This window comes from Schistocerca nitens, chromosome 1 (assembly GCF_023898315.1).
Source record: "Schistocerca nitens isolate TAMUIC-IGC-003100 chromosome 1, iqSchNite1.1, whole genome shotgun sequence".
Taxonomy (NCBI): Eukaryota; Metazoa; Arthropoda; class Insecta; order Orthoptera; family Acrididae; genus Schistocerca; species Schistocerca nitens.
Window position 1 is genome coordinate 542,172,828 of NC_064614.1, and position 19,645 is coordinate 542,192,472.

At 39.9% G+C, this 19,645-nt stretch overlaps 1 protein-coding gene across 1 annotated transcript in view; it reads right to left on the reverse strand.

Annotated features, from left to right (window-relative positions):
* Positions 1-3,391: 3,391 nt before the first annotated feature.
* LOC126254107 (uncharacterized) overlaps positions 3,392-19,645 on the reverse strand; it is a 285,482-nt gene continuing 269,228 nt past the window's right edge. Inside the window, exon 15 of the mRNA XM_049955283.1 lies at positions 3,392-4,071. The gene's annotated coding sequence lies outside the window, so the exon portion shown is untranslated. The remainder of the gene's footprint in view (positions 4,072-19,645) is intronic.

Below are 19,645 nucleotides of genomic sequence, written 5' to 3' on the forward strand. Positions count from 1 at the left end.
CCATCAATGTATCTTTGTACAAGCAAAATAGCTAGGCCTTCAATAGATGAACTTTTTAATACTTCATAAACATAGCTGACAGCAGCTGTTTGTGAAATATTTCAACCTTGCCTCGTCAGTAATTAAGTTTTTTAATTTCCTAAGTACTTTCAATAAATTCAGTGTTCTTGAAACTAGGCCTCATACTGGTCAATTTGTCACAAGCGAAAATCACTAATTATGTTTTTCTTAACTATCCTTGTTACTTTCAAACTGAATCTGATCGAGTGCTTGATTTTTTTTGTTAGTCACTGTATATCTTGAATTCTTTTCCATTATGCTTGTCCCTGACTCAATACCTCCTCTATATGGTGAGTTGAAAACTAATTTCACTAATTCTTTTTACACTGTAAAAATGGTGGGCAATGTTTCAGATAATAAGCATTTAACTGGCTGGAAAACAGTTTTAATTTCTCACCTACAGTGAGCCTTCAGAATAATCATCTGATTGCTGCAAGGATGGGGGAGATTGGGGGAGGGGGAGAACACACCAACACAATGCTTCATTGCGCCACTTTGCTTCATTCTTCTTTTTATATTAGTTACCTCGACCACATATTTTCACAGATGCTTATATTGATAGAATGTTGATAGAATGGCTGCCCCATTCAGAGCGGCTGCTGCACCTCATGATGATTAGCAGCAATCTCATCACTTGAGTAACTTGATAACTTGAGACTGTGGTATTCCCAAATGTGCGGCAGCAACTACACCGGTATGTTAGGCTTGCAATGCCACCACAGCTTTGTCATGGTGCTGACACTTTGGAATGGCAGCACTACCGGTTTGGTACAGCAGCCCTCTCAAATGATGTGCAGCTAGTGCCTGGTATGTTCAAGCAGGTGAATTATTACATGTGGCCATTAAAATTGCTACACCAAGAAGAAAAGCAGATGATAAACGGGTATTCATTGGACAAATATACTAGAACTGACACGTGATTACATTTTCATGCAATTTGGGTGCATAGGTCCTGAGAAATCAGTACCCAGAACAACCACCTCTGGTCGTAATAACGGCCTTGATACGCCTGGGCATTGAGTCAAACAGAGCTTGGATGGCGGGTAGAGGTGCAGCTGCCCATGCAGCTTCAACATGATTCCACAGTTCATCAAGATTAGTGACTGGCATATTGTGACAAGCCAGTTGCTCAGCCACCATTGAGCATACGTTGCCACCATTGACCATACTTTGCCACCATTGACCAGACGTTTTCAGTTGGAGAGAGACTTGGAGAACGTGCTGGCCAGGGCAGCAGTCGAACATTTTCTGTATCCAGAAAGGCCCGTACAGGACCTGCAACATTCGGTCGTGCATTATCCTGTTGAAATGTAAGGTTTCGCAGGGATCCAATGAAGGGTAGAGCAACGGGTCGTAACACATCTGAAATATAACATTCACTGTTCAAAGTCAATGCGAACAAGAGGTGACCAAGACGTGTAATCAATGGCACCCCATACCAGCAAGCCGGGTGATACGCCAGTATGGCGATGATGAATACATGCTTACAATGTGTGTTCACCGCGATGTCGCCAAACACGGATACGGTCATCATGATGTTGTAAACAGAACCTGGATTCATCCGAAAAAATGACGTTTTGCCATTCGTGCACCCAGGTTCATCGTTGAGTAAACCATCGCAGGCATTCCTGTCTGTGATGCAGCATCAAGGGTAACTGCAGCCATGGTCTCCGAGCTGATAGTCCGTGCTGCTGCAAACGTCATCGAACTGTTCGTGCAGATGCTTGTTGTCTTGCAAACGTCCCCATCTGTTGACTCAGAGATTGAGATGTGGCTGCACGATGCGTTACAGCCATGTGGATAAGATGCCTCTCATCTCTACTACTAGTGATACGAGGCCGTTGGGATCCAGCACGACATTCCATATTGCCATCCTGAACCCACTGATTCCATATTCTGCTAACAGTCATTGGATCTTGACCAGCGCGAGCAGCAATGTTGCGATACGATAAACCGCAATTGTGATAGGCTACAATCCGACCTTTATCAAAGTCGGAAACGTGATGGTACGCATTTCTCCTCCTTACACGAGGCATCACAACTATGTTTCACCAGGCAACGCCGGTCAACTGCTGTTTGTGTATGAGAAATTGGTTGGAAACTTTCCGCATGTCAGCACGTTGTAGGTGTCGCCACCGGTGCCAATCTTGGTTGACTGCTCTGAAAAGCTAATCATTTGCATATCACAGCATCTTCTTCCTGTCCGTTAAATTTTGCGTCTGTAGTACGTCATCTTCGTGGTGTAGCAATTTTAATGGCCAGTAGTGTATTTGGAGAACCCGTGCTAAGACGTAAGTACTTCATTGTAACTGCAATTAGCACAGCTACTCTGTGAATTTTCTTTCAACGCATATAAATTCTATTGTATCCAGAATTAGTATTTTACCTTCCCTGAGTTCTCTGAGTGAGTATAATCCACTCTAACATACCAACTGCTAGTCCTGGTTAACATACCTGTGATTTCAAACTGATCAAGGATTTCTTAGCTTTATCAGTTTCTTCATTTAATGAAGTAGAGCTAAATTTAAAATAAAACATGAAATCCTGGAATTCTGTCTCAGCTAATGAAGTGTCTGAGGCACATAAATGCCCTACCTGACTTGTGTTCCACCATACACAAAATATTTCAGTGGAAGAATCATCATCTGGTCAATGTCAAAAGCACCACGCCCAATAAAATACTGCTGTATTTTAATCAACCTTCAAGTTGAGGGCAGCTTTATTTATCCAAAATACATAATTTTTCATTTCTCCTCCCTGTCCCCCCTGCCTTTTAAACACAAATTAAATGCACTGCAGAGCATGGAAGTGTAAGTGTACACAACACAGGTTGAACAGATATTTGAACAAAGACAGGACAATTCAGTTATCATGTAAAAGTCAGAATATGAAAATCTAGTAACACTACCTTACAAAACAGTTTATTATGAATAATCAGAGTATGTCTGTTAAAACTTGACACACAATTATTTGGTTCAACTTCCAGTAAAAAAGGAAAGACATAATAAAGGAAATATGATCAAAAACAAGTAGGTGGAAAGGATCAGCAAGATCAATCACAATTCTCATACGAGTTGGAGACCTAACATAAACACTGTGAGGTAGTAATGATTGTAACTGTCGATACACCATAACCAGTCCTGACTCTTGATTTCAGATAATCTGTTATTAGATTCCAATCACATTTGAGTGATGATTAGTAAAACTTGGTTAAAACTTTGTTATGGAAAACTTTTGTTACACAGAAATAACAATACCTGGTCTTCACAACGTATAATACCATATCAAAAAAGTTTCATGGATCTGCATGGAGCAAAATAATAAAAACACATAATTTAAAAAAATGTGTATTGGACAAGGGGAAATACATTATACAAAACAATAATATATAACAGAAAAAGAATATCATCATGGCTGCACATTACCTTGCAATGTGCAAAAGGAACATCATTTTCAAAGTCGCCGTGTCATATTTACAATTTACATATGTTATTATACACAGTTTTATTATATTACATGAGTAACACGGAATGCAATTGTAAATGGAAGACACAAACATTCGACCCCCCCCCCTCGCCCGCCCCACCGACTTCTCTTCTGTAGATTAAAGCTTCCACTTGAGCACAGGAAGAAAAATAACAATAATGCATAAAAAGACTGTTTCACTTCATTCATAAGCATAAGTATACAACACTCAGCTGCTTCAAACAATAAATTATAAACACATGGACATTGCTAATAAATATAACATTAATATGGAGTAATTTTATAATGACTGCTTGAGTCATTTAAGTTGATAAATTACTTCAATGCACTTTGTTCATTTTACACACACACACACACACACACACACACACACACACACACACACACACAATTCTTCAACTGCTGAAATATACCATACAATTTCCAACGAATAACAGAGTTCTGTCGTTATAATAGCGGCCATCTCTGTGAATGACTGAACTACGTTCCTCCGATGGACACAGAATTACAGAAATAATTGGAAACCTGGAACAGCCAAAGTTTATTTCAATTCACAGTGCCATTTCTTAGCGTAAGTACATAAAAAACACAAATAAAAAGCATATCAAAACTGCAATGGCAATGTAAACAGCACTTAAATGTATATACTGCTGAAATTATCCAAGCAAGACTAAATAAACAAATAAAAAACTTATAAGCAATCTAACATTCAGTAACAACTTATTTACTGTTATACGTAATTATTAAATGATTCCACTTTGAAGGAGCACGAGTTGAAAATAATTTCTCAAAGTGCACTGCATATCAGTAACTCAAATTTAAAGGTGAGGCAGTCTTTTATTTATGGTTGCATACGTACTCTTTCTGTGCTAAAATAAGGTAAAGTTGTGAAGGAGGGACATCATTTTTATTGCAGATAATGAAATTTGTGAATATCATCATTAAGCTGACCGGCCATTAAAGGTAAAGGTCATAACAGAGTAAATATATTGTGGGGTCTTGACTGTTAGTGTGCTTCACTGCTTAAATAGTTGTCTTGAAGATATTGCTGGATAAATGATATACATTATTCTTATGTCAGTGAATACAGTTCCTAACTGTAGAACTGTATCAGTTTGTTATTTTAAATGACATTTAAGAAAACAGAGAAACCCTTAGTGAGCTATCTTTCTACTGCTTTCAACACAAAAATTAAGCATGTTCTGGGATTAAGCGTATGACCTATAATTTGATTACCAGTTCAAGTTCGGTGCCCTAAACAGAAAATGATATTTGTTGTTTCTCCACTATTGCATTTCAATTGTATGTGTCACATGCGTGCGCACACACACACACACACACACACACACACACACACACACACACACACACAAACTGTTGGTATCCTCCCATAATCTATCACATATTTGCAAGTGCCATGCCATGAGAAATTCATACTATTTAACATCAATTGTTAACTACATTTGTGCCTTTTCTTCATTCAGCTGTTCCCCCAGGTTTATCCAATACTTGTGTAATAAAAGGTATATTTTTGAGAATTTTTGGAAGGTGTGAAGTGCTATACAAAGCGTATCTTGCAACAAATTGTGAGTTACAGTTGCGTACTCTGCAAACTGTGACTGCAATTTCTTTACAGGAAATTGTGTCCCCTAATTGCAGTGTAAATACTTATGTGATTAGTGCAGTATTTCCATTATTACTATCCACTGACATGTTTCTCCAAGTCATTGCTTTAAATGTCATGATCATAAGACAACTTTAGCTCTTGCCAAGTCAATTTCTGTGGTGTAATTTTGTGTTTTGCTCATATTATTACACAGTTGTTGTTCTTAGAAGTTTATTCACCAAGATTGCATAAAAAGACACAATGATTACTAGTTTCAGCGAAATTAAACTGCCATCTTCAGATAATTTGCACAGAAAATTTCATTTTTTATTTATGTATTTATTATTTTTTTTTTCCTGGGCCAATCCATTCCATCGACTGTTCACATTAATTGGACACATTAAAAAAAAAAATAAAAAAAAGTAGTAGTAGTTCTGAACAAATGAACCGAGATGGCAATTTAGTTTTGCTGAAACTAGTAATCGTTGTGTATTTTTATGCAATCTGGGTGAATTAAATTCTGTAAGAAAAAAAACAACAACGTGTTTAGATTTTGAGATTGCCTTCAATGGAGTCGATAATTAACTTTCACACTATGTTAGATTAAGTTTACCTTCCGACAGCAATGTGTGTCACTACATCTCCAATATATTACAACCATTTTAGATACTGTCTCACAAATTTGTTAGTGAAGGTAACCACAAAAAAAGTTGAGATATAAAGTTATCTTCAAGAAGTTGTGTATTAGATTTCAAGTTTTTCTCTTGTCATATCACAAAAAACATTCCTTTGGTGCTATAAATTCAAACAGTAAATGAAACTCTCAGTCCTTGTAGTATAACAGACCTTGAAATTAAAATCGAATCACTTAGGTTAATGTAAAATTATTTGAACAGTCGGAATACAGCACCACAGTGTTTCTTCTTGGAAATGGGACGATTTAGTTGCTGTTCATAAGCAACTGGAACTTGCTCTGCTGCCAAGTGAATGGAAGGTGCTGTGAATAGTTGTGTTGGGTTAACTACGGAAATTCATGTACCAGAGGCATCAAAGGTGCCTCAGGTATTAATCTGTCCTGTGGATACTGTCTCCTATCTGAAAACTACACGTCCTGTCTCTACTCAAAAACTAGATTGCGAGTGACAAGTTATCAGTACATCTATGGGTCCTGCTTAGGAAGGAATCAGAGAGAACTCAAGTTCTACATAAAAAATCTCTTACTGGCAATCTGAGCTGCTGTCTCCCACTGAAACTGAGCCAGTGCAACACACTTCACTTGTATGGAAGTCTACTGTGCCTGTGTTAGGGGAAAGCAAATTAAAAAATTTAGGAGTCTATGAATTGTTGGCAGGCTGAACATATGACAAATAATGGTATACCTAAGATGAAAGGCAGCAAAGGTTGGGAAGGATCACCTTGTACATGCAGTGCGAATGCTTCTATTAAACATTCGAAAGAGGCTGTTCCAGAAGTTGATGGCGGAACAAGGAGTAACCAGGTGCAAGTTATGTAGCGTGCTGGAATACACTTCTTTTGCTTGGGGTCCAAGGTGCATGTTACAAGCATTCCAACAACGGGCTGAGGAAGAGAATACTAGACTTACTCATGGAATTCACAATCTACAGAATTTTCCTCAGAACATATTGGGTCCCTTCTGGTTTCTAGCCAAGTAGACGACTGAACAAGAGACTGTGAAGGTTTTGTGAAAAGCTAGGCTGTGGGTTCTTGGACTTGTGCAATAAAGGATGAGAGCTGTAGGGTTCTGCTAAATGAATCGCAGGTGTACTACACATCAGTGGTAGTTACTCAGGTGACTGACTGCGGAGTGCACACAAAAGGTTTTTTTTTAGCTTAGGTGACTCTGCATCCAATCCAGATTAAGGACAACTGTAGGAGACTCTGAAGTATTACAGTAAGACTGAAGGAAATGCTTCCCACAGATAAGAATATTAAAATCACTGTAATCGACTGCCAGTGCATTCACAACAACTTCCCAGGTTGAAGCTGTCCTAAATAGCATATAATAAAGGATACAGAAAATTGGCTAAAACAAAGAATTCACAGAATGGAGATTTTTGGAGAAATCTAACTGTACATCAAAAGGATGGGGTAATGGAAAATGGAAGTAGTGTGTTTCACACAGTAAACTAGGTACTCAGATCCATTTAAATAGAAATTGAAACAGCTTGTGGTACTGTTTGGCCACAATCAGTATGAAGTATGGATATCAACTTATAATTAGGCTTTCTATCGACCACCATACTTGCCCCCAGATTTAAATGAAAATTTAAAGGTACCCTCAACACACTAACACATACACTGATGAGCCAAAATATTGTCACCACTTGGATAACAACATGATGGTCTACTTTTGGAACAACTCTGCATGGCATGGACTCAAAAGGTCCTTTTTAATTTTGGTATCAGACATCCAAGCACAGGTCACATAATCTGTAAATTATAGACCGCGGTTTGTGTACACAGAGCTGGTTCACAATAATGACTGTGGTGTGTTCCACTAGGTTCAAATCAGGTGAATCTGGTGGCAAAGACATCAACGTGAGTTCGCTATCACCCTTCTCAAATCACTGTTGTAGGATTCTAGATTTATGAGATGGGCACTGAACTTGCTCGAAAATGCCATTGCTGTCAGTGAAGACAGTCGGTATGTTGGGATGAATGTTGTCTGCAACAGTGTTCATGTAGTCCACAGCTGCCAAGGTGTCTTCAATTACTACCACAATTACCAGAGAAAGTAATCCATAACAAGGTGCGTCCCCCACCAGTCTGTGTCCCTGGCACGGTGCACATTTCAAGCAGCCACTTGTCTGGGTGACAGTGCATCCGGACGTGACTATTGATCTGGTGTAACAAGAAACATAATACATCCAACCAAGTGATATGTTTCCATTGATCCACAATCCAATCTTTATGATCCTGTTCCCACTGCAATCGTAAATGTTAATGCTGCTGGGTCTGCATAGGGATATGTGGAGGACACCTACTGTGAAGGCCCATGTTCAACATTGTGTGCTGAGCCGTGTAGTCTCAAATACTTGTGGCTGCACCATCTTTGTATTCTTGTTATAAGATCTGCCAAAGATTACCAACTATCCAGCTTTACATAGTGGTAAACCCCTGACCTCTAACTTCTGTAGCTGTGGATGTCCAACATTATAACCAATCTGCCCTTTGTTAAAGCCATTTTCGTCACTACATTTCCCTATTTGCAGTCCTTATTGTCACTAGAGTGACTGTTCATTCATATGTGCTCTCACTATACTCTCTCCTTACTGCATCATGCACCTGCAACACTACCATGCTACCATGTAGCATTCCGTCTTGTAATGGGCAATGGTCATAACTTTTTGGCTGGCTCACAAGTGTTATGTTACTCAATCATATTGTCATTATTGGGAGAGACTGTAATTATCACAGTTTTTGAAGTATCTTGTGAAATAACACAAATCCCCCCCCCCCCCCCCTCAAAACTGCTTAGGACAAACAGTTCAGAAGCCTTCTGAGGACTGAAATATATTAGATGTAACATAATAAAATAGACATGGTCTTTGAGGATGTCCATTTTGAAACCGATATCAGTGACGATGATTAACAAAGTACACACATCAAAAAAAGTTTTGCATCACCTCGGTTCCGAGAGTTCCGGAACCTGTACAGAAAATTGGAATAGAGATCTACATAAACATCATTTCCGCCCTTTTTACCGCTCATGAAAACTGCACATTGCATGTTGTACCACCATACAGTGAGACCTTCAGAGGTGGTGGTCCAGATTGCTGTACCCACCGGTACGTCCAATAGCCAGTGCACGTCCCCTTGCATTGATATATGCCTGTATTCGTCGTGGCATACTATCCACAAGTTTATCAAGGCACTGCTGGTCCAGATTGTCCTACTCCCCAACAGTGATTCGGCATAGATCCCTCGGACTGGTTGGTGGGTCACATCATCCATAAACAGCCCTTTTCAATCTATCCCAGGCATATTCGACAGGGTTCACGTCTGGAGAACATGCTGGAACTCTAGTCGAGCGATGATGTTATCTAGAAGGAAGTCATTCACAAGATGGGCACAATGGGGGTGCAAACTGTCGTCACGAAGTCGAACGACTCGCCAATATGGTTGCACTATCAGTTGGAGAATGGCACTCAGGTATTGTACAGCCGTTATGGCACCTTCCATGACCACCAGTGGCGTATGTCGGCCCCCCATAATGCCACCCCAAAACAGCAGAGAACCTCCACCTTGTTGCACTCGCTGGACTGTGTGTCTAAGGTGTTCAGACTGACCAGGTTGCCTCCAAACACGTCTTTGACAATTCTCTGGTTGAAGGCATATGCGACACGCATCAGTGAAGAGAATGTGATGCCAATCCTGAGTGGTCCATTCAGCATGATGTTGGGCCCACCTTTACAGTGTTGCATGGTGTTGTGGTTGCAAAGATGGACCTCACCATGGACGTCAGGAGTGAAGTTGCGCATCATGTAGCCTATTGCGCACTGTTTGAGTTGTAACACGATGTCCTGTTGTTGCGGAAAAAGCATTATTCAATATGGTGGCATTGCTGTCAGGGTTCCTCCAAGCCATAATCCATAGGTAGTGGTCATCCACTGCAGTAGTAGCCCTTGGGTGGCCTGAGCAAGGTATGTCATCGACAGTCCCTGTCTCTCAGTAACTCCTCCATGTCCGAACAACGTCCCCTTGGTTCACCCCGAGACGCTTGGACACTTTTGCTTGTTGAGGGCCCTTCCTGGCACAAAGTAACAATGTGGACATGATCAAATTGCGGTATTGACCGTGTAGGCACAGTTGAACTAAAGACAACACAAGCCGTGTACCTCCTACCTGGTGGAATGACTGGAACTGATCAGCTGTTGGACCCCCTCTATCAAATAGGTGCTGCTCATGCATGGTTGTTTACATCTTTGGGTGAGTTTAGTGATCTCTCTGTACAGTTAAAGGGACCGTGTCTGTGATACAATATCCACAGTCAACGTCTTATCTTCAGGCGTTCTGGGAACCAGGGTGATGCAAAACTGTTTTCGAAGTGTGTACAAAGCACAACTAAAACAAGTAGACAGATTTGTTTATCCAGTCAAAGAGGTTCATTGTGCCATTGGTTACAAATCTGACAATAAAATGGTCCTCCACAATCATTTAAAATCCTATGGTACAAAGCAGATGATTGTAAATCCTTACATGGATCAACCAAATGGGTGTGCATATAAAACTGCCATAGAGCTTTCAAAAACAAGGCTCTTGTCAAAGAATTTGCTTAAGTCTATGGGCTAAGCACAGTTGATGGGAAGAGTTCATATCAGATGCTCGTATGGAAAATTTTTCTTATCAACAGGCTGCATATTTTTGAGACAAAATTATACAAGTGTTCCACAAGACTGTTGCACAAAGTGGGATACAATGGAACAACAATTGCCCTCAGCGGGCTATTCCAAATAATTTATAGTTTTTGCCTCTGGATGAAAGCTCATTGAGGTCATTCAGACTGGATACATCATATTTGACCCATGAATTACTGGAAAAAAACCTTACAATATCTCCACACTGGGGAAGTAGGCCAGTGCTACGTAATGACACTTCTATGGATGATGGTTTAGCTAGTGATTGGTCAAAAAAATAAATAAACATGATCAAACAACTTCTTCAGTGGAAGATACACCTGATGTAGGGAAGGTCTGGAAGAGCACAATGTTATCTTCAATACAGAGACCAAATGTATGTCACCATAATTACATATGCCAAGGAACTATTTTGCAGCAAGCAAGTCACTGGTCTGATATTGGAAATCAAGAACTAATGAGGAAACTTCATTGTTGGAAGATAATTCTACTTAGATGTTGCCGTGCGGTTCTAGGCGCTGCAGTCTGGAACCGTGGGACTGCTACGGTCGCAGGTTCGAATCCTGCCTCGGGCATGGATGTGTGTGATGTCCTTAGGTTAGTTAGGTTTAAGTAGTTCTAAGTTCTAGGGGACTGATGACCTAAGATGTTAAGTCCCATAATGCTCAGAGACATTTTGAACTTAGATGTTAACAGAATTACCAGCAGGGCCACATGACAAATTATAATTTCTCAATTTTGAATTTTTTGTGTCAAACAAAAGTTAATTTAAGATGGTATTACACTGAACACTGAACAAGTACCAAATTAATGTCATATGGCAAACACATTTACAAATCCACTCAACTGCATGGACACTAAAGGTGCAGAACAGAGACACCTCTATGTCGTCAGGGTGGTGTCATGGAAGCTGTAGCACATCATTCAGTGCTACTAGAATGTGATCAGCAAGTTAACATTTATTCATTCAGATTTAATGTTCTGTTACTTCTCATCAGCCTCGGCTAACACCTCATGCCGGTGATATAGTGGAATTCCACAACTCCAGTTTTTGGCTCGGCTGGCTGGCAAGGCCGCTACTCCAGCATTTTGGCTGAAGTCTTGTGGGTTGATGTCTGGCGGTATACAGGCAAAGCTGTAGTGTGAGCATGTCCCCCACACTGCATTAGAGCACCCTCGACTGCTCCGGAAAGTGACAATGAACCACAAGGACCCTTCATGATGTGCAACATTATTGGAAATCCTGTAGTCAGCTGATCCTGGGCCCACCAGACAGGTGGCCCCTCAGCACCCAGAAGTGCCTGCAGCGAGGGCCAGGAACAGATGCACGGGATGGCCCACTCAACAAGCAGTGATGATGACGCTGGCACAGTAAGTACTGTGAGAAGTACTTGTGTTGGAATTCTCCTCATCAGCAACATGGTATGTGACCAATGCAAAGTCATGGTTACTTGGATGTTGCCATCTTGGGAAAACAAGTAGCATGCTCGCAAGAAATGCTTGAACACCTAACACATTGATGTCACTACATTGTAATAATAATTGAATCAACTGCTTCAATATGAATGCCACCAATCCTACCGAAAAACAGAATTCAGAGCTGGAGGACTGTGGTATTTATGGGCTGGATAGAGGTACTGATGCAAGGCTCTGCTATTATGACCAAATATGGCCTGCTCCTTTACTAGTGGGCAGTGGTCCCTGTTCCACTACGTTTGCTGAACAATTTGTTACCGGTGTTTAACTGTGCAGTCAAGTCTCAGAAAGATGCTATTGCATTCTAGGTAAACTTGGTACTACATGTAAGAAGAGCTATGGAATATATCTCTGTCTCTCTTCCTTGTTGGATATTTGGACATTTTGATGAATGTGTAGCTTGGGCTTGATGATTGGTGCCGACATAGCAGCCAATTTTTAATTTTGTTTGTTTCTTCCTGCTGCACAGCTAAGTCCCTGCCTTCGCCTGGTGTTGCTTGAGGTTGTGCTAACATGAACTTAAGAAAATATCTAGTTTCTTTCCCTTTTTTTATTCTGTGGTGCAACATTCCCCTATTCTTTAGGAAATTCACCCCAAATTTTATTTTCTCTGTCCATTACTGAACTAGCCTGTACATGTCCTATATTTACAGTTTAATATTATTCTGAGTTTAATCCCTTGGTTGCTTCTTGAGCTAAACAATAAGCCTCTTAACCTTAGTCTGTGTTAACTTCATTATCTAAATTTACATCTTCTTTCCAGCCTGTTTTCCTACTACTAATACGCCTTACAGTTTCTATTCTTAATTCCTATCACTCATGTGTGTCCATTCCATGGGTATTTGATGAATTGGCGAGTCATTTGAATGGAAATTTTGCATTTTAAGCAGAAGTAAACTCCACAAATGAGTACTAGAATCAGGATAACACTCTATGTGGACACACTAACACTTGTTATGATATGCTTGTGTTGCTCATGATATTCGTTTATATGTTGTAGCATCTGGTCAACTGACATTCTTCCCTTTTCTGAAATTATCAAGTTATCTAAAAAGTGTAACAGCCTGGAATCAAAGGTTTTGTTACGGAAGGTTACATTCTGTACAGGTAATATTTGTAACAGTTCTTCTGGCCAATACAACTTTGGTTGAGAAATGGTAACCACTGTTGTTCCTCTGATAGTAGCTGGAAGATGAAACTGTGTTCTGGCTATGTTCCGTTGATTCGTAATCCGCTATTTTGCAATTCAAGTTTTGTCATACCTGTTGATTTTGCATTTCTGTAACAGTTGTTAATTACTGTTCCTGGTGAAAACATGGAAGTAAATCCACTGGCCTCCAATTTTCCATAAATATGACTGTGGGACTAGTACCTTTCTTTTACACTCTACTGCTTCCATTTTCTCAGGAAATAGTTGCATTTCACATGATGGTTCATTTGTCTGTACCCTGACTGGGCAAATGATAACGTTCTCTCTGATACAGTAGTTTAGTTCTGCTACGGACAAAAGTACATGTTCATCTTTTTGTTCTGAGACCAACAACCATTCATGAGTCTTGTTTTGTGCCCCTTTGCTGATGCTGTCCACTTAATTTTATATGGATGGATTGTGAAACATTGATACCGCTTGTGTGTTCAAACAACAGGAAATAGCATCGTCATGTATAAACTAGCTTGGTCAGTATTAACTGTAACAGTAGATATGTTATAAAACAAAAGTATATATATGTTCCTATTACAGGTACAACATGCTGAAACCCAGTGGGAAAGTCAATCTGCTAAAGTGAAATAACATTACGGCCATGATAATCCTTCTGTACATTATCATTGGTAAACCACCTAAGAGCTAAAAGAATTATCATCAATCCCCTACCTCCCTTGGATCAGTGTATACCTACAAAATCAAAGACAAGTAAATGAAAAATAATGTTAATCTAATAACCCTAATGTATATTTCAACCTACCCCACCATTCATCAAAACATGTAGACTGACCTTATTTTTACCCTGGATCTAAGTTCTCTTCCTTTCCTAGGCAACTTCTCCTTTTCTGGTAACGGTGAAGAAAGCTGCAGTAATCTGCCAATCGCTCCTTTAAATAGCTTCACTCTGCTGACATGGGCTACAGATGTCTCAGTTGCTAGTTGTACTATCGCATTTACTGGTGCAGCTATTTCTATGATTTGGTACAGTCCTTGCCATTTTGTTAAAAACTTTTTAGTTTGGCCCTGTGGGGTGTAAGGGTTTGCTTTCAATGCCCACTGCTCTATCCTATATTGTAGCAGTTTACTTGCATGTTGCCCAACACATTCCAGATTTTCCAAAGCCTTAGTGAGGGTAAAACCATGTTTTGCCTAAAAATTAAATAATCTGCTTTTCAATTCGCTTGCAGATGGAACGGGCTGGTAAGTAACTTCTTGATTTGCAGTAAATGGCAACTAGCAATGGATGCAGGGTGCAGGCTAAGCTGTCTATTTGTTGCATCATATCCAGGGTTGATCGCGGTCCTCTGGTTTGGATCAGAATAGAAGGTCTAAACCAAAGGCTCATATGATACTGCGACAGTATCGGATGCAAATTTCTCAACCTCCGCTATCGGGTGCAGAATTGTAGGGTTCCCTTTAATAGGTCAGGCATGCACTACACGCAGGAAATGGCTACTAGGGTAGTGGAGTATGTGTGGTGTGCACATGGGGCTTTTTTAGGTTAGAGAGCTCCTCCCTTGGGAGCAAAGACGATTTGCCCATTAAATCAGCCACAGCGACCTCAGAGAATCTTGGTCCTCACAGATCAGAGATAGAAAAGATTAACATGATTTTAGTAAACTGCAGGAGCATCCAAGGAAAGGTCCCAGAATTAGTATCACTTACGGAAGGTTATAATGCACAGATAGTATTGAGAACAGAAAGTTGGTTGAAACCTGAAGTCAAAGACAACGAAATCCTAAGTTCAGATTGGAATGTTTATCATGAGGATAGGTTAGTCGCCAATGGTGGCAGCATGTTTATTGCAGTAAAAAAAATTCAATAAAATCTAGCAAGCTTATCACAGATTTCGAATGTGACTTAATCTGGCTGAAATTGAGTACCAAAGAATGGTCAAAAATGGTGATTGGATGCTTTTATAGACCACATGGGTCAGGATCTGTAGTTGTAAGAGTGCTTCAGACAGAACTTGCAGAATATCATTAGTAATTTTCCTGACAATGCCGTTGCAATGCGGGGTGACTTCAACTTGCCAGGTATAGATTGGGAGTGTTATGCCACCAAAACTGGTGCCAGAGACAGGGAATTGTGTGGAATTGTTCTGGATGTCCTGTCTGAAAAAAAAATTACCTTGAGCAGATAAGTCAGAGAACTAACTTGAGAGGGTAATGTCTTAGACCTCCTGGCAACAAGCAGACCTGAACTTATCAAATCAGTTAACGTAGAGGAAGGGATCAGTGATCATAAGGCTGTGACAGCACTTATGATGATGGGTCCTACAAGGAATGTTAAGAAAGATAAGAAGATATATTTGCTCAGCAAGAGTGATAGGATACAAATTTCAGAGTATCTCAGCAGTTAGCATCAAGTATGTTCCGAGTAAGGTTTTAAGGGATGGGAAAGATCCACCATGGTTTAATAGTTGTGGTAGAAAAGCACTACGTAAGCAAAGAGCACTTCATCCCAGATTCAAGAGAAGTAAAAGCCTAGCTGACAAACAAAAGCTGAAAGAAGTGAACATGAGTGTTAGGAGAGCATTGAGAGAAGCGTTCAATGATTTTCAAAGTAAGATGTTGTCAAACAACCTAAGCAAAAACCCAAAGCGATTTTGATCATATGTAAAATCAGTAAGTGGGTCACAATCACCTATTCATTCTCTCAGCGACCACACCAGCACCAAAATGGAAGATAATAGAGAGAAGGCAGAAATACTGAATTCGGCCTTCCAAAGTTGTTTCATGGCGGAAGATTGTAACACTGTCCCTCCTTTCAGTAGTCATACAAACACTGAAATGGCAGATATTGAGATAATCGATCGCGGAATTGAAAAGCAGCTACAATTGCTTAGTAGTGGAAAGGCTTCAGGACCAGATGAGATAGCTATAAGGTTCTATAAAGATTATGCGAAAGAACTTGCTCCCCTTCTAGCAGTAGTTTATTGCAGATCCCTTGAGCAACAAAAGGTATCTAACGACTGGAAAAAAGCACAGGTCATTCCCGTCTCTAAGAAAGGCCTTAAGACAGATCCACACAATTATAGACCTATATCATTGTCATCAGTCCATTGTAGGATTATGGAACATCTTTTATGCTCAAGGATTATAACGTTTTTGGAAAATGAACATCTCCTCTATAAAATCAACGTGGATTCTGCAAACAGAGATCCTGCAAAACACAGATCGCTCTGTTCCTCCTTGAGATCCACAGCGCAGTGGACAACGGCGCTCAGTTTCATGCTGTGTTCCTTGATTTCAGTTTCATGCCATGTTCCTTGATTTCAGTAAGGCATTTGACACCGTCATGCATTCCTGTTTAAGAGCTTACAGAGTATCTGAGCAGACCTGTGATTGGATTCAAGACTTTCTTGCAGATAGAACTCAACTCGTTGCTCTTAACAGAACTAAATCGACAGATGTAAAAGTATTATCCGGAGTACCACAGGGAAGCGTGATAGGACCATTGCAATTTATAATATATGTATAAATGATCTAGTAGAAAGCATCAGATGCTCTTTAAGGTTATTCGCAGATGATGCAGTTGTCTATACCAAAGTAGCAATGCCAGAAGATAGTAGGAATTTGCAGAATGACCTGCAGAGAACTGATGAATGGTGCAGACTCTGGCAGTTGACCCTGAAAGTAAATAAATGTACCATATTGCGCTTACATAGGAAAAGAAATCCACTACTGTACAGCTACAGTACTGATGACAAACAGTTGGAGACAGCATCTGCCATAAAACATCCAGGCTAACTATCCAGAGCAGCCTTCAGTGGAATAACCATACAAAACAGATAGTGGAGAAAGCAGACACCAGACTCAGATTCATCGGAAGAATCTTAAGGAAATGTGACTCATCCACGAAAGAAGTGGCTAATAAGTCACTTGTTCGCCCAATTCTTGAGTATTGTTCCTCTATCTGGGATCCTATCAGGTAGGACTTATACAGGAGATAGAGAAGATTCAACGAAGAGCGGCACGTTTCATCGTGAGATCGTTTAGCTGGCAAGAGAGCGTTACGGAGATGCTAAATAAACTCCACTGGTAGATGTGACAAGAGAGGCATTGTGCATCATGGAGAGATTTACTATTGAAATTTCAAAATTTCAGGACGGCACTTTTCAGGAGCAGTCAGAGACATATTACGTCCCCCACATACATCTCGCTTATTGACCACGAGCAGAAAATTCGAGAAATTAAGAGTCAATACAGAGGCTTATTGACAATCATTCTTCCCATGCACTATTCGAGAGTGGAACGGGGTTGGAGGGATCAGATAGTGGTACCGGAAGTACCCTCCACCACACACCATTAATTGGCTTGCGGAGTTAAGCTGTAGATGTGAACTGTTGCATCAGACTGCATGCAAAGTTAGGCTCTCAATCTATGCATATGCTCTGAGATACATCAAATTTTAGTAACCAATTGTTTGCCATTGCCTGTGTGACAGTACTAGCTTTCTGACGCAGACCTGCAACCATTACTGCATATCTTGAAAAATGATTGATCATTGTGAGTATGTATTTGTTACTAGCCGGAGTTCTGTTGAAAAAGTCCTACCATTTGAAATAGTTTTTCAGCTTCTAGTAACCTTTGCATATTTGATAATTTAAATCTGCTCTATTCACACATGGGATGAAGTTTTTGACATACAGCCCTACATCATTATGCAGTGTTTACCACCAACTCCTTTCTGCAACTCATTTATCAGTAGTCCTCCTAGCCCAAAGACCTGATAATACATGCTCATGCAGCTGTTTTAATACTTTGGTACCAAATGCTGTGAGAATCACGATGTGTGGACCACAATTAGTGGACCTTCATAATAAGCCCCCCCTCGTGCATTACAAACTGAGCTTGCATTTTAAATAGTTGATACTCACTGTCTGCTGCCTGTATCTTTTTCCAATCTGGTTGACTCTTACCTAATGCCCGTAATACCTCTACTTTTCTACTTAGGGTATTTGCATTCATATGCTTTACTCCTGGCTTGTGAACTGCTTCATAAATAAACTCAATCAATTTGAGTGACCATAATGTTAAGCAGTTTGAAGGGTCTTTTAGGCCTAGCAACCACTTCGAGTTTACATGATCTGTTATAACATTAAATTTCTGACTGTACAAATAAGAAGAAAATAAGAAATTCTTTATATTACTGCCAACATATCTTTTTTGGTTTTTGAGTAATTTCACTTACCCTTGTTTAATGTCTAGATGCCATTATGTGCCTGGACTATACTGGCTGAATTACTAAGTGCTGACTCCTGAATTCTTTTGGTTGGATATGACATCATAACACCATAGAGGAGTATTATCTAGGAGTATATTGTAACACACATAGTCAAATGTCTTGCATTGTTTGCAGAAAATACCAACTAGTGCTAAAATTTGGTGAATATAGCAGCTCTTCCAAAACCCAAACCGTGATTTGTGGGGATATTATTGTTGCTCATGTGAAATACTGTTTTCGAATATATCGCCTTCTCAAAAATTTTGGGAAATGATACTTTATTTAAGAAATTATTATTAAATATATTTGCTACCTGTGACTCATCATTTATAGCCCTTTCACACAGTTCAATAGTGATATTATCGTGTCCTGTGGCAGTTGTCTTGTCTCTCATTTCCCTATACTTATACAGTCTAAGTCTGTTGCAAGAATTACTGATTTCTGCCATTAAGTGCATGTTTCTTAATTTTTTAACAACCTTTCTTACAAGGGAACCTCCCCATCGCACCCCCCTCAGATTTAGTTATAAGTTGGCACAGTGGATAGGCCTTGAAAAACTGAACACACATCAACTGAGAAAACAGGAAGAAGTTGTGTGGGACTATGAAAAAATAAGCAAAATATACAAACTGAGTAGTTCATGGGAAGATAAGCAACTTTAAGGATAATGGAAACGCAGGAGTGCCGTGGTCTCGTGGTAACGTGAGCAGCTGCGGAACGAAAAGTCCTGGGTTCAAATCTTCCATCAAGTGAAAAGTTTAATTTTTTATTTTCAGTTTATGTGACAAACTCTTATGTTTTCATCACTTTTTCGGGAGTGATTATCACATCCACAAGAAAACCTAAATCGGGCAAGGTAGAAGAATCTTTTTACCCATTCGCCAAGTGTACAAGTTAGGTGGGTCGACAACATATTCATGTCATGTGACGCACATGCCGTCACCAGTGTCGTATAGAATATATCACATGTGTTTTCCTGTGGAGGAATCGGTTGACCTATGACCTTGCGATCAAATGTTTTCGGTTCCCATTGGAGAGGCACGTCCTTTCGTCTGCTAATCGCACGGTTTTGCGATGCGGTCACAAAACACAGACACTAAACTTATTACAGTGAACAGAGACGTCAATTAACGAATGGACAGATAATAACTATGCAAAAATAAAGAAAGTAAAATTTTCACTCGAGAGAAGACTTGAACCAAGGAC